General features: G+C 32.8%; 2 pseudogenes; one reads left to right on the top strand and one right to left on the bottom strand.

Moving 5' to 3' along the window:
* Window positions 1–342: 342 nt before the first annotated feature.
* LOC149236025 (putative glycerol-3-phosphate transporter 1 pseudogene) lies at window positions 343–957 on the bottom strand (annotated as a pseudogene).
* A 1317-nt stretch (window positions 958–2274) lies between these two features.
* Window positions 2275–6600, top strand: LOC149236024 (two-component response regulator ORR22-like; annotated as a pseudogene).
* Window positions 6601–13270: the final 6670 nt, after the last annotated feature.

The following is a 13270-nucleotide window of genomic DNA, read 5'->3' as shown; positions in this document are numbered from 1 at the left end:
TCATCTGCATCGGTGCCAGTTTTAACCACGCGATTCCAACGTAACTCAGTAGAGCACCATGACGATATCAATCCGAAGGTAAAAAGCCTCCCCTTCATGGCCGGAAGCTTGGATCCCATTGTGATTCACTCGTTCCCGGGCCTTTTGCAAATATTCTCAAAATTTGCCGGTAATGGCTCAGTGAAAAAACCAAAATGTCAGTCAATGATGTGTTTCTGGACTGAATTTCGCAGATTAAAAGCTGAAACCCTTGCGAGGAACGCATGAAGTCGCAGATCTCGAATCCTGGGACTCGATCTCCCGACTTCCTGCAATTCCCATGCCTCCTGGCACTTGAAATCGTCACCCAAACAGCAACACACACCGGACGATCTCCTCCAATCCTGCAGTGTTCTGGATTGATCCTGCAATCTCTCGTTGTGCGGTCCTTTCTTTTCCCTCGGCAATCTTGTCCACCATCTCTGCCACAACCAAGCGGGTCAAAAGAAGGCCAGAAATTAAAGATGAAAGCGTGAGCATAATGAATACAGCAGTCCATCCATCTGTAGAGATAAAGCCAGTCAGAAGTGGCCCCAAGGCAGCCCCAACAGACCCAGTACCATCTATAATAGCCGTAACGGTTGCCAAAGCTCTCGAATTGCCCCTAAGCGAGCTGTGTGTACCGAGATCAGCTGAAACGGTCGTGGTAATTAGTGCATAAGGTCCATTAACAAATAGTCCGGCCATCATCATCAACATAATATTGGCAAACATTGAGACACCTCCATAAACCCGATATAAAATGAGAGCTGGTATTGCACAGTACATGAAACTAGCTGCCATGATAGCCTTGGCATCAAGTCTATCAGAAATATGGCCTGCGAGAATTCCACCCACTACTCCTCCCAAATCGAATAAAGTTGAAAGGTTTCCCGATGACTTAACAGGCAAATACTCGCCTCCGATAGCTAATGTCATTGCAACTATATTTGAACTCGAGATTTACCATTTGCAGATTTTATGGCAGATTTACCTCCACTCCTCCATTCGTAGGAAGATAAACCATTGACAGCAAATCCCCTGACGTCGTGCTGATCACCGCCTTCTCCATGGCCGAGTCTCGATCAATGCCAGAGGCTGGTTACGGAAAAAGTGAGCGGCATCTTCGCAGGCAATGGCCCTTGTTCCAGAACTCGGCTTCTCCCTCACCAGCCCTCCGGAGCTAGGCCACCGCCCGTGGCAATGATGACGGTCAGCTCCAACGAAGAGATCTCCTCCAGACTGGCCCTCTAGCAGTTTTGTTGTGCACAAATATATCTTGTCCCCTGCGCCCATATTGTCCCTGCTCAGAATTCCAGCGATGAGACTTCCATGGGTCGAGATGACTCCCAGCAGACGCACCATGGAATTGGGGGAGAGCACCAGCACCGCGTCGCGTTTTCGAATCCCCAACCCGCGCAGTCCAGCAGCGATGGCCTTGACATTCTGGCGAAGGGCCGGATAACTTATCACTTAATGCCTTTTCTCCTGTAGTTGACTTCAGATCAGGAAATCGACCCCTTTAATCAAACTCGCTGACCTTAGTCCTCCGCATATGGAAAATTCGTGATGGACAACAAGGAGAGGAAACAAACAAAACAATCATAAAACTCTTTATTTTCCCTTAGCCCATGAGGGCCCAGGCCCTCACAGGCTCTGATACCAAGATAAAATTACAAACACTCAATAATATAGAAATTACACACATATTTATATAATCAATAGTGTCAAGATAGGAATACTATTTGTGGTTGAGAGATTCTCTCAACCACACACTGAATTAGGAGATACTATATTCTAGCTTATTCCTATTATGTAGGAACAAACTCCTCAAATAAAAAATTACAACCATAGACAAGTAGGAATTAATTATTTCCAACTATTACTACTGAAGCGAAGTTAGCTGACAAAAGGATTGGGAATCCAAACAGGGCAGGATGTAGAGCTGGCGGAAGAAACCAATTTATTAGCCACGTAAAAGCTGAGGTCTGTATGAGATGGCTGCTCGACATTTGTCTGCATAAATGTATGGATGGCTGAAACATTGGTCAGATCCACCGGTTTGTTATTTTGGTGAACTGGTTTTGCTATATAATAAAACTCTATGGCCACCATTCCCTCGGGTTGTAGGGAGGTAAGATAATTTCAATATTGATCGGATAACAATTGTTATCTCGCCTCCTTTAGTGGAGAGACGCCATCATATTGCAGAGGTCAAGGGGTTCAGTGGAAAGTCTTTCTCTATCTTCTGTCGCCATGGCGGAGGATGATCATCATCAGAAGAGGAGATCAATGGAGGCTTTTTCTCCTATTGATGAGGAGATTTTTTCTCCAATTGGATTCCATGTTTTGGTTGTGGACAACGACACTCTTTTCCTGGCTGGCTTGGAGAGAATTCTCAGAAAATACCAATACAACGGTGAGTGCATTCTATACTTTTCTTTCATTCTCTGGTGGTCTCCATTACTTTGCATTGTCTGATACTTTTTCACGAAAGCTACTGAGATTCAAGCTTTGAATTGCCCGACGGATCAGTTCATTAAGCCTATAATGAAACGATTTTAACTAATGGAATGGAACACCAAATGACTGGTGGATTGAAGAGGTGATAGCGTGTTTTCTTCTTGTGATTTGGTCCAGTGACAACAAGTACGAGCGTTTCCCAAGCAATTTCTTTGGCAATGGAGAACAAGGGTTCATTTGATATCGTGATGAGCGAAGTATACTTTGTTGGCGAAGATGGCTTCAAAATCCTGGACGTTGTCGGTGTGGGATTAGGGTTGCCGGTAATAAGTGAGTATTGTGTGATTCAGTGAATAATGAATGATTTCTTTTTACTTAATTCCTCCTCCAAAGAAGCAAAACCAGCTTTGTTTGCTGCTTAATCCCCCGTTTTCCATTTTTGGATGGAGATTGTCTGCAGTGATGTCTGTGAGTGGAGAAACGAATGTTGTGATGCGATGCACAACAGGCGGCGCGTGCAATTACTTGATAAAGCCTATCAGAACGGAGGAAGTTCGCACTTTATGGCAGCACGTGATTCGAAGACGTGGACAGTAATATCATCATGTTGTCAAGCTCAATGACGGCCACGGAGACTCGTCCGAGAACGGGAGAGTGGCGGAATTCGTCGGATTCGACAGCTTCTAAGAATGGAAAGCAGGGCAGTCCAATTATCAATGACATAAGAGGCCTCAAGGAGAACCGCATGAATTGGACTCTGGAATTGCATCAACAATTTGTGAATGCGGTCAATCAATTAGGAGTCGATAGTAAGCCTTCCAAGCCCGTCCCGACCTTTTTTTCTAACAGAAATTAAAAGAAAATTCTAGACAGTTCTGACGAAAGGATCAAAAGTAGGCAGTCTCTCGCATATTTTTAACTGGCCGCAATGGTTATCTGACAACAACGAGTTTTTGTTATTACAGAAGTGGTTCCGAAGAGAATATTATAAATCAAGAATGTTCCGGGCCTTACACGAGACAACGTTGCTAGCCATTTGCAGGTATGCTGGTTAATATTCTTATGTCGATTGTGGATCCCCGTAATATTCCCGTCCGATGCACATGGGCTATTTTTTGTTAGCTAATTATTTATAAGTGAGATTTTTAGAAAAGATTTCTGGCTTATTGTAGAATATGGTTTATTTTAGCCTCTAATTTTATTATATCATTTAATTTTTAATTTCTATGGTTTATTTTTGGTATCTAAATTTTTTTAGGGGATTCATTGAAATCACAAAGGAATAAGGGATTCATTGAAATCATTTGTCACAAATATGACGATTCATTGAAATTACAAGTTGGATAGGATTCATTGAAATTATTTTTCATTGAAATCATTTGCCACAAATATGAGGATTCATTGAAATTACAAGTTGGATGTTTGATGGGTGGAATTTTCACAATGGAATTGAAATAAGAAATTTGATTTCTTCATTCAAGTGAAATCTGGATGAAATCATGAATATGGGGATTCAATGAAATCACGAATATAACAAATATAACAAGTTTGATTTCTTCATCTAATTGAAATCACGAATATGGGGATTCATTGAAATCACAAATATTCATTGTTCATTGAAATTACAAGTTAGATGTTTGATGGGTGGAATTTTCACAATTGAATTGAAATCACAAGTTTGATTTCTTCACAATTGAATTGTTTGTGATTCACTGAAATTACAAGTTGGATGTTTGATGGGTGGAATTTTCACAATCAAATTGAAATCACAAGTTTGATTTCTTCATCCAAGTTTTCTCATGAATATGGGGATTCATTGAAATTACAAGTTGGATGTTTGATGGTTGATGGGTGGAATTTTCACAATCGAATTGAAATCACAAGTTTGATATTTTTTCACAATTGAATTAAAATCACAAGTTTGATAGGTTGAATCTTCACTTGGTTTGGTTTTTAGAATACATGGATTCATTGAATTCTTCACAATTCTTCACAATTGAATTGAAATTACAAGTTTGATAGGTTGAATCTTCACGTAGTTTTTCAAATACAATATTTCATTGAAATCAGGGATATGGTGATTTATTGAAATCACACGTGGTTTTTAGAATACAGGGATTCATTGAATTCTTCACAATTGAATTGAAATTACAAATTTCATAGGTTGAATCTTCACGTGGTTTTTACAATATAGTAATTCATTGAAATCATGAATATGGGGATTCATTGAAATCACAAATGGGGATTCAATGAAATCACAAATTTGATAGGTTGAAACGTCAAGCGGTTTTTAGAATAAATGGATTCATTGAAATCACAAGTTTGATGGGTGGAATCTTCACAATTGAATTGAAATCACAAGTTTAATGGGTGGAATCTTCACAATTGAATTGAAATCACAAGTTTGATAGGTGGAATCTTCGCCTAGTTTTCAGAATACAGGGATTCATTGAATTTCTTCACAATTCTTCACAATTGAATTGAAATTACAAGTTTGATCGGTGGAATCTTCCCGTGGTTTTTAGAATACAATAATTCATTGAAATCAAGAATATTGAAATCACCAATATGGGGATTCATTGAAATTACACGTGGTTTTTAGAATACAGGGATTCATTGAATTCTTCACAATTGAATTGAAATTACAAGCTTGATAGGTTGAACCTTCATGTGGTTTTTAGAATACAATAATTCATTGAAATCACGAATATGGGAATTCATTGAAATCACAAATGGGGGATTCATTGAAATCACAAATTTGATAGGTTGAAACTTCACGCTGTTTTTAGAATACAAGGATTCATTGAAATCACCAATATAGGGATTCATTGAAATCACAAGTTTGATGGGTGGAATCTTCACAATCTAATTGAAATCACAAGTTTGATGGGTGGAATCTTCACAATCTAGTTGAAATCATAAGTTTGATAGGTGGAATATTCACAATCCAAATACATGCCGTTTTGTTTGTTTTTGGGTTTTTAGGGGGTTTTTGAGAGTGGGAATCCATATATGCACCTAAAAAACCAATTTTTACTACACAAATTAATATTTGATCATGAATTGTCAATGAGGTTTTGGTTAGACCAAATGATTCCTAAAAGCACTCCATAATGTGAAGTCTTCACTCACTTCATGAGTAAAGTCATTTGTTATAATCCATGAAATCCTGTTTAATTCCCCACTTATATCAAAGTGATATATTAAACATGTAAACCTGCCAAACTTACAACAAAGATTTTGACCACAAATTTATCGAGACAAAATAAATTAAAAAAAAAAATAAAAATTCTCACAACTTCATTCCATACGATCGGATCCCATGATACCTTAAGTCTATTTTCTATTCTAAGATTTGACCACAAATAAGAGAAATTTTATCGGAACAGACATCTGCCACAAACTCCATAAAGTTCCCACCACAAATTTTATCCGGACAGACCTCTGCCACAAACTCCATAAAGTTCCCACCGAATATTCCAGGGAACCACAATAGGATACCCGTCTGATCCGAGAATATCCGGGATTCGGCAATTGACATACGGATGCCCGGTTAATATTTACGTCTAACTTTTTATGAAGTAGTGTATCCTATAGCTACCTTTTTATGAAGGATGCCCGGTAACTTTTTATGAAGTATTGTATCATAGAGCTCACTTGGTGTTTACAGAAATACCGACTCTACTTGAAGCGTTTGCGTGAGATTATTCCGGAGCCACGCCCAGTCGCTTCGTCCAGGCTAGAAGGCAGGGAAAATCCGGTGGCACTATGGAAATCCGACAAGGCAAATCCGGTGACACTATGGAAATCCGACAAGGCGGTAAAACTAGTGCTGTATCACCATCGTCTTCATCAGGTTCGTCTGTTTGTCACGAGCAGAAACTGGCGGCTTCTAACTCGGGGCAAGTACTACCTCAAGTTGTTGCCGCTGTGGTAGATCAAGGCGGCGGTTCCGAAATCCAAGGAATGCGACCGAGTTTCCATGTGGGATGCATAAGAAAAAATATGCACAGGGAGGTCGGCCATAGAGCGAGTCCAGTTGAAGATTTAGCAGCTCGGAGCTTCAATCCCAATCCCATCATTGTCGAGGATTTTCCCAATACCAAAAACCCTCCATAGATTGTGGAACTTCCCATACATCTATCCAAACTCCAAAACCCTTCACCGAATTATGAAATCCTTAAAATAGATGCCGCCCACAATGTTGAAGAGGCCTGGCCGAGGGATAAACTTCATAAGATGTATGTAGAAGACTTACCATTCAATAATTTTGTTGATGAACATACGGACTTCTCGGCTGCTGCTTCGCTTCTCTCAGAAGAATATGATGGTATGGTTAATGCAGATAATTTATTGTGTCAGCCTAGCGTTGAATCAAATCACCATGAGAGACTTCCACATGCTACAACAACACACTGTTACATGCGATGGTCGATAAAACTACAGCTGGTGAACGCATTGTTCTGAACTTACGTGCATCCGTAGCTGCTGCATGTACAAAAGGAAAATACTGAATGTTGTGGAGTATGAAACATGTTTGTTCTGTCTTAGTTAGACATAGAGCTATATTATATGGTGCCTGCCGGGGTGTTGTAGAACAGTCTACAAAATAGTGGAGAGATTTGTTTGACGTGAATTGATGTGGTAAGATGCAAATTAAGTTTACCTTTCATTTACTCTGAACTCTAGTGTGAATGTGCTTGTCGTGGCCTTGCTTTCTACGGATAGTTCGTTTGGCAGTTCTGAATTCGAATATTTTCGGATAGTTCGTTTGGGAGTCCTGAATTCGAATATTTTCTTGAATTTGAATCTCTTGACCTATTGAGTCCAGCGGGCTTAAAGTTTAAACAGGGGAGGTGACAAAAGCAGATTTGTTTAATATTCTAAGGATAAAAGCTGATTTGAAGGACGAAACCAGATCTGTTATGCATTTGAATTATGAAAAAAAATTAAAAATGAGAAGATATTACTATTAGATACATTTAGCTATTAAACATTTAGGGATAGAGGATACAGATATGAAATACCTGAACATTTAAGGGATAGAGGATACCGATATGAAATACCTAAGCATTTAGGAGATATTTAAACATTTAGGAGACAAAAGATAGTTTAGTATATCTCCTAAACATTTAGGAGATATTTAAACATTTAGGAGACAAAAGATAGTTTAGTATATCTTCTAAACATTTAGGAGACAAAAGATAGTTTTTTTAAGGAGGAAAAAAAGGAGACAAAAGATAGTTTGTTCAGGAGACAAAAGATACAGGAGATATCTAAACATTTAAGAGACAAAAGATAGTTTAGTATACCTCCTAAACATTTAGGAGACCAAAGATAGTTTGTTTAGGAGAGAAAAGATAGTTTAGTCGAAGAAATTTTTTTTATGGAATTTTTTTTAGGAAGAACATGAATGATTAACAAAATATGAATTATTAATTTTCACTGGGAATTGATTAACAAAATATCAATTATGAATGATTAACAAAAATATGAATTATTAATTTTCACTTGGAATTGATTAACAAAGTATGAATTATGAATATGAATGATTAATTTTTATTTCAAATTATTGCACCGAATTTTTTTCTTGTTTGTCATCCATTCAATTTGCCACCTCTATTCAATATTTACTTTAATTTCAAGATGTTATGAATGTTAGTAGAATAGAAGAGATTAGTTTAGTTTGGCGAAATAAGAATGATAATAACTTTCATTTCAAGATGTTATGAATGTTCAGTGTTAGTCAGAACAGAAGAGATTAGTTTTTCAAAATAAGAATGATAATTGTGGTTTGTCATCTATTAAATTTGCCACTTCTATTTAAGATTCACTTTAATTTGATTAGTTTTTCAAAATAAGAATGATAATTGTGGAAGAGATTAGTTTTGCAAAATAAGAATGATAATTGTGGTTTGTCATCTATTCAATTTGTCACCTCTATTCAAGATATTAGTTTTGAAAAATAAGAATGATAATTGTGGTTCGTCCTTTATTCAGTTTGCCACCTCTATTCAAGTTTCACTTTAATTTGATTAGTTTTGCAAAATAAGAATGATAATTGTGGTTTGTCATCTATTCAATTTGCCACCTCTATTCAAGATGAACTTTAATTTCAAGATATTAGTTTTGCAAAACAAGAATGAAAATTGTGGTATCTCATCTATTCAATTTGCCACCTCTATTCAAGATTCACTTTAATTTCAAATGTTATGAATGTTTAGTGTTATTTAGAGCAGAAGATTCACTTTAATTTCAAGATGTTATGAATGTTTAGTGTTAATTAGAGCATAAGAGATTAGTTTTGTAAAATAAGAATGATAATTGTGGGGAGAGAAAAATTAAAATAAAATAAAGAAAAGGATTTGCCACCTCTATTCAAGTTTCACTTTAATTTCAAGATGTTATGAATGTCTAGTGTTTGTAAAATAAGAATGACAATTGCGGGGAGAGAAAAATTAAAATAAAATAAAGAAAAGGATTTGCCACCTCTATTCAAGATTCACTTTAATTTCAAGATGTTATGAATGTTCAGTGTTAGTTAGAATGGAAGAGATTAGTTTTGAAAAATAAGAATGATAATTGTGGTTTGTCATTCATTCAATTTTCCACCTTTATTCAAGATTCACTTTAGTTTCAAGATCTTATGAATGTTCAATGCTAGTTAGAGGGAAAGAGATTAGTTTTATAAAATAAGAATGATAAATATGGGGAGATGAAAAATTAAAATAAAATAAAGAAAATGAAGATATCTTTAATTTCAAGATTCACTTTAATTTCAAGATGTTATAAATGTTTGTTAGTTAGAGCAGAAGAGATTAGTTTTTTAAAATAAGAATGATAATTGTGGGGAGATGAAAAATTAGAATAAAATAAAGAAAATGAATATATTAGAAGGAGGTGATTGAAATTTAATTTGAAAATTAAAAAAAAAAAAAATATATGTTTATATGCCGGAAATAAAGAGTTAAAAGAAGAAAATAAGATATATGTCTTAATTAGTGTTAAAAAAATTTGGAAATGTCTAATTTAAGAACTAATTCTAATGAGTATCATAGTGGAATTCAGGGTTAAGTCAATTCACAAAACATAGTCCAATAAAATAGAGTATCACTTTTGCAATACCAAGATGGTGGAAATGTAAAAGAATAGGTCCATAGTAAACTTACATACAATATAATTTTCAAAGTATTTGTCTCACAACCAACCTTTTTAAATGACCAAAACCCAAATTCAAAAAAATTGTAAAAGCTCACTAAATTATAACATCATTTAAATTATTATTAATATTGTTAATTATATATATATAGCCAATATCATGACTTACTAGTATTATATGCTCATAAAACTATAATTCATTTTTTTATGACATTTTTGTAAAATTAATTAATTTATTTTTAAAAATTTAAAAAGACTTCAAAATTTGATATATTACTAGTACTAATATTCTATAATATTCCAAAAAAAATTAAACCCTTATCATCTACTTAATAATTATTGAAAATTAAATTAATATTTTACAAATCATATATATATATGATGATGATGATGATGATGGTGGTGGTGGTGGTGGAAAACGTCCACTGAGGGTAAACTTTGGTCTATCAGACCGAAAGAAACAAATTATTTAGTTTGATTTAAGATTTTATTCCTATGCTCAAGATATCTTTAATTTCAAGATTCACTTTAATTTCAAGATGTTATGAATGTTTGTTCGTTAGAGCAGAAGAGATTAGTTTTGTAAAATAAGAATGATAGCTTTCTAAAATAAGAATGATAAATGTGGGGAGATGAAAAATTAAAATAAAATAATGAAAATGAATATATTAGAAGGAGGTGATTGAAATTTAATTTGAAAAAAAAAAATGTTTATATGCAGGAAATAAAGAATTAAAGGAAGAAAATAAGATATATGTGTTTTGTAAAATAAGAATGATAGTTTTGTAAAATAAGAATGATAAATGTGGGGAGATGAAAAATTAAACTAAAATAAAGAAAATGAATATATTAGAAGGAGGTATTGAAATTCAATTTGAAAATAAAAAAAATGTTTATATGCAGGAAATAAAGAGTTAAAAGAAGAAAATAAGATATATGTCTTAATTAGTGTTAAAAAAATTTGAAAATGTCTAATTTAAAAACTAATTCTAATGAGGAGCATAGTGGAATTTAGAGTTAAGTCAATTCACAAAACATAGTCCAATAAAAGAGAGTATCACTTTTGCAATACCAAGATGGTGGAAGTGTAAAAGAATAGGTCCATAGTAAACTTACATACAATATAACTTTCCACAACCAACCTTTTTAAATGACCAAAACCCAAATTCAAAAAGACTATAAAAAATCACTAAATTATAACATCATTTAAATTATTATTAATATTGTTAATTATATGTATAGCCAATATCATGATTTACTAGTATTATATGCTCATAAAACTATAATTCATGTTTTTATGACATTTTTATAAAATTAATTTATTTATTTAAAAAAAAATTAAAAAACCTCAAAATTTGATAAATTAACGTACTAATATTCTATAATATTCCAAAAAAAAATTTAATGTATCATGAACAACAAAGAATATGATAAATTATTTTAACGTATAGACACAAAATATTTTTTTAAACATTTAGAAAAAAATAAACATATTTTATAATATTGAAAAATAAATAAATAAAATTATAATATTTAATATTTCAAATAAAAAACATATTAAATTTCATTAATTACATTAATTAATAAAAGTGAAAGGTCAAATACTTCAAATAATTTTATCTAACCAATGTATAAGATATTTCGTAAAATTTGATAGATAAATCAAGTTCAAAACCGACTTTCCATTCAAATTCAATTTCGCTATGCATCCACCTTCGCTTGCCACCAAAAACCCTAAAAATAAATAAAAGTTAAATATCGCTTTCCCCTACCCGTTCATCCCTTTTGAAGGACGGCCTATACGCGGTGTCATGTTTGACCTGTACGACATATTTTAGATAATCGATAGTATGATTATTGAATGGATATATATGTATTTTTTTTTTCATTTAGTTATTATATATTGATAGATTTATTTAGTATTGTTATGTTTTTTTTTTTAATTTTTAAAATAAATTTTGATATAATTATCGTCAAAATTATGTTTTAAAAACTTAATATAGATCACAGAAATTTTAATTCAATAATCTTTAAAATTATTAAATTAATAAATGAGAAAATTGAAATTTATATAACATTTAAATATAAAAAAAATTAAATAATAACAATAAAATTCAAATTTCTAAAATAACAAGATAATATATTACCCAGTATTTCATTGAAGTTTCTGTTTATTTATACACACTGAATAGGGTATGATCATGGATAAATTCTATGTTAATCATTTCTGTAGACGCACAAGAAAGATGTTCCCATTATAATTTATGTATGGGTAATTTTGTGAATATAAATTCCAACATTTTTTCACACCGGAAAAAATTATTGCTTTGAAATTAAAAAAAAAAAATGGCATCTATCTTATCAATAAAATATTTGTCGCATCTATCTTATTAATAAAATGTTGGAAATAATTTGATCCCCTGATCTATCTCTCTCTTTCTGGTGCTTATCATCGGGCTATTGCAGTTTTTTTTTATGATAGTCGGTCATATGTATAAGACCAATTGGCACATTTAATTACCCTCATTTTTTTAATCAAACTATCTTATATAATATTAAATTTCAATATTATTACATCATCATTATATTTATGAAAAAATTTATATTATTTTTAATATAAAATAATTACATTATAAAAATAATAATTATTTTAATTAGAATTTAAAAAAATATTTTGTTAAAACAAAATTGTTATATTTACTGACCATTAAACATATATAAACAAATAAATAATATATTATAAAACTTAAACCTAATATTACTAAAACTAATATATTGTATTATAAACTTTAATATTATTAAAAATAATATTGACTCTACTATTTTGATGATGATAGTGGTGGTTAACATCTATTGAGACTAATCTTTGGTCTATCAAACGTAAAGAAACGAATTATTTAGTTTATTTAAGTTTTTATTCTTATGCTCAAAAAGCTTGGAGAGAAGCCTCTCGAGCTCTCTATAATTTTGACATCGTAAAAGGCTAGGAAGGTCAGTATTGCAACAAAGATTATGAAACTAAGATATAATGTGGTTGTATGCCGGACACTCTAAGAGGAAGTGATTTTCATCCTCGATGTTCATATTCTCATAGAGATGGAAGATCCTTTCCATCCATGGTGTTTTAGGAACTGCCCAATGACCCGTTTCACTATGGAGCTCATGAGAGTTCATTCTAATCTTGGCTATATTAATTTTCTTTTTTGAGCTAGCTAAAACAGAGAGATACTTTTGATCTTCTAGGGTGGGATTGATGACCTCCTTATAATATCTTAATTTTCTTTTAACTGCTAAATCTTTCTCACACCACATTTTTCTTTGAATTTAGAAATAACAATATTTTTAATGTTATTAATGTTTTTCACATTCTCGTTGATCTCGCAATGGTTTAACTAGGCCCTGGTGTCTTTATACCAACCTCATTTGAAGATATCTTTAATTTCAAGATTCACTTTAATTTCAAGATGTTATGAATGTTTTTTAGTTAGAGTAGAAGAGATTAGTTTTGTAAAATAAGAATGATAATTGTGGGGATATGAAAAATTAAAATAAAATAAAGAAAAATGAAGATATTAGAAGGAGCTGATTGAAATTTAATTTGAAAATTAAAAAAAGAAAAAGAAAAAAAAGT

This window comes from Pinus tabuliformis, chromosome 8 (genome assembly GCF_031772625.1).
Source record: "Pinus tabuliformis cultivar Carrire ecotype Pingquan chromosome 8, CPIR1, whole genome shotgun sequence".
In the NCBI taxonomy this organism is placed as follows: domain Eukaryota; kingdom Viridiplantae; phylum Streptophyta; class Pinopsida; order Pinales; family Pinaceae; genus Pinus; species Pinus tabuliformis.
Note: the sequence above shows the minus strand (reverse complement) of the source record. Positions and strands in the feature narration are given on the sequence as shown.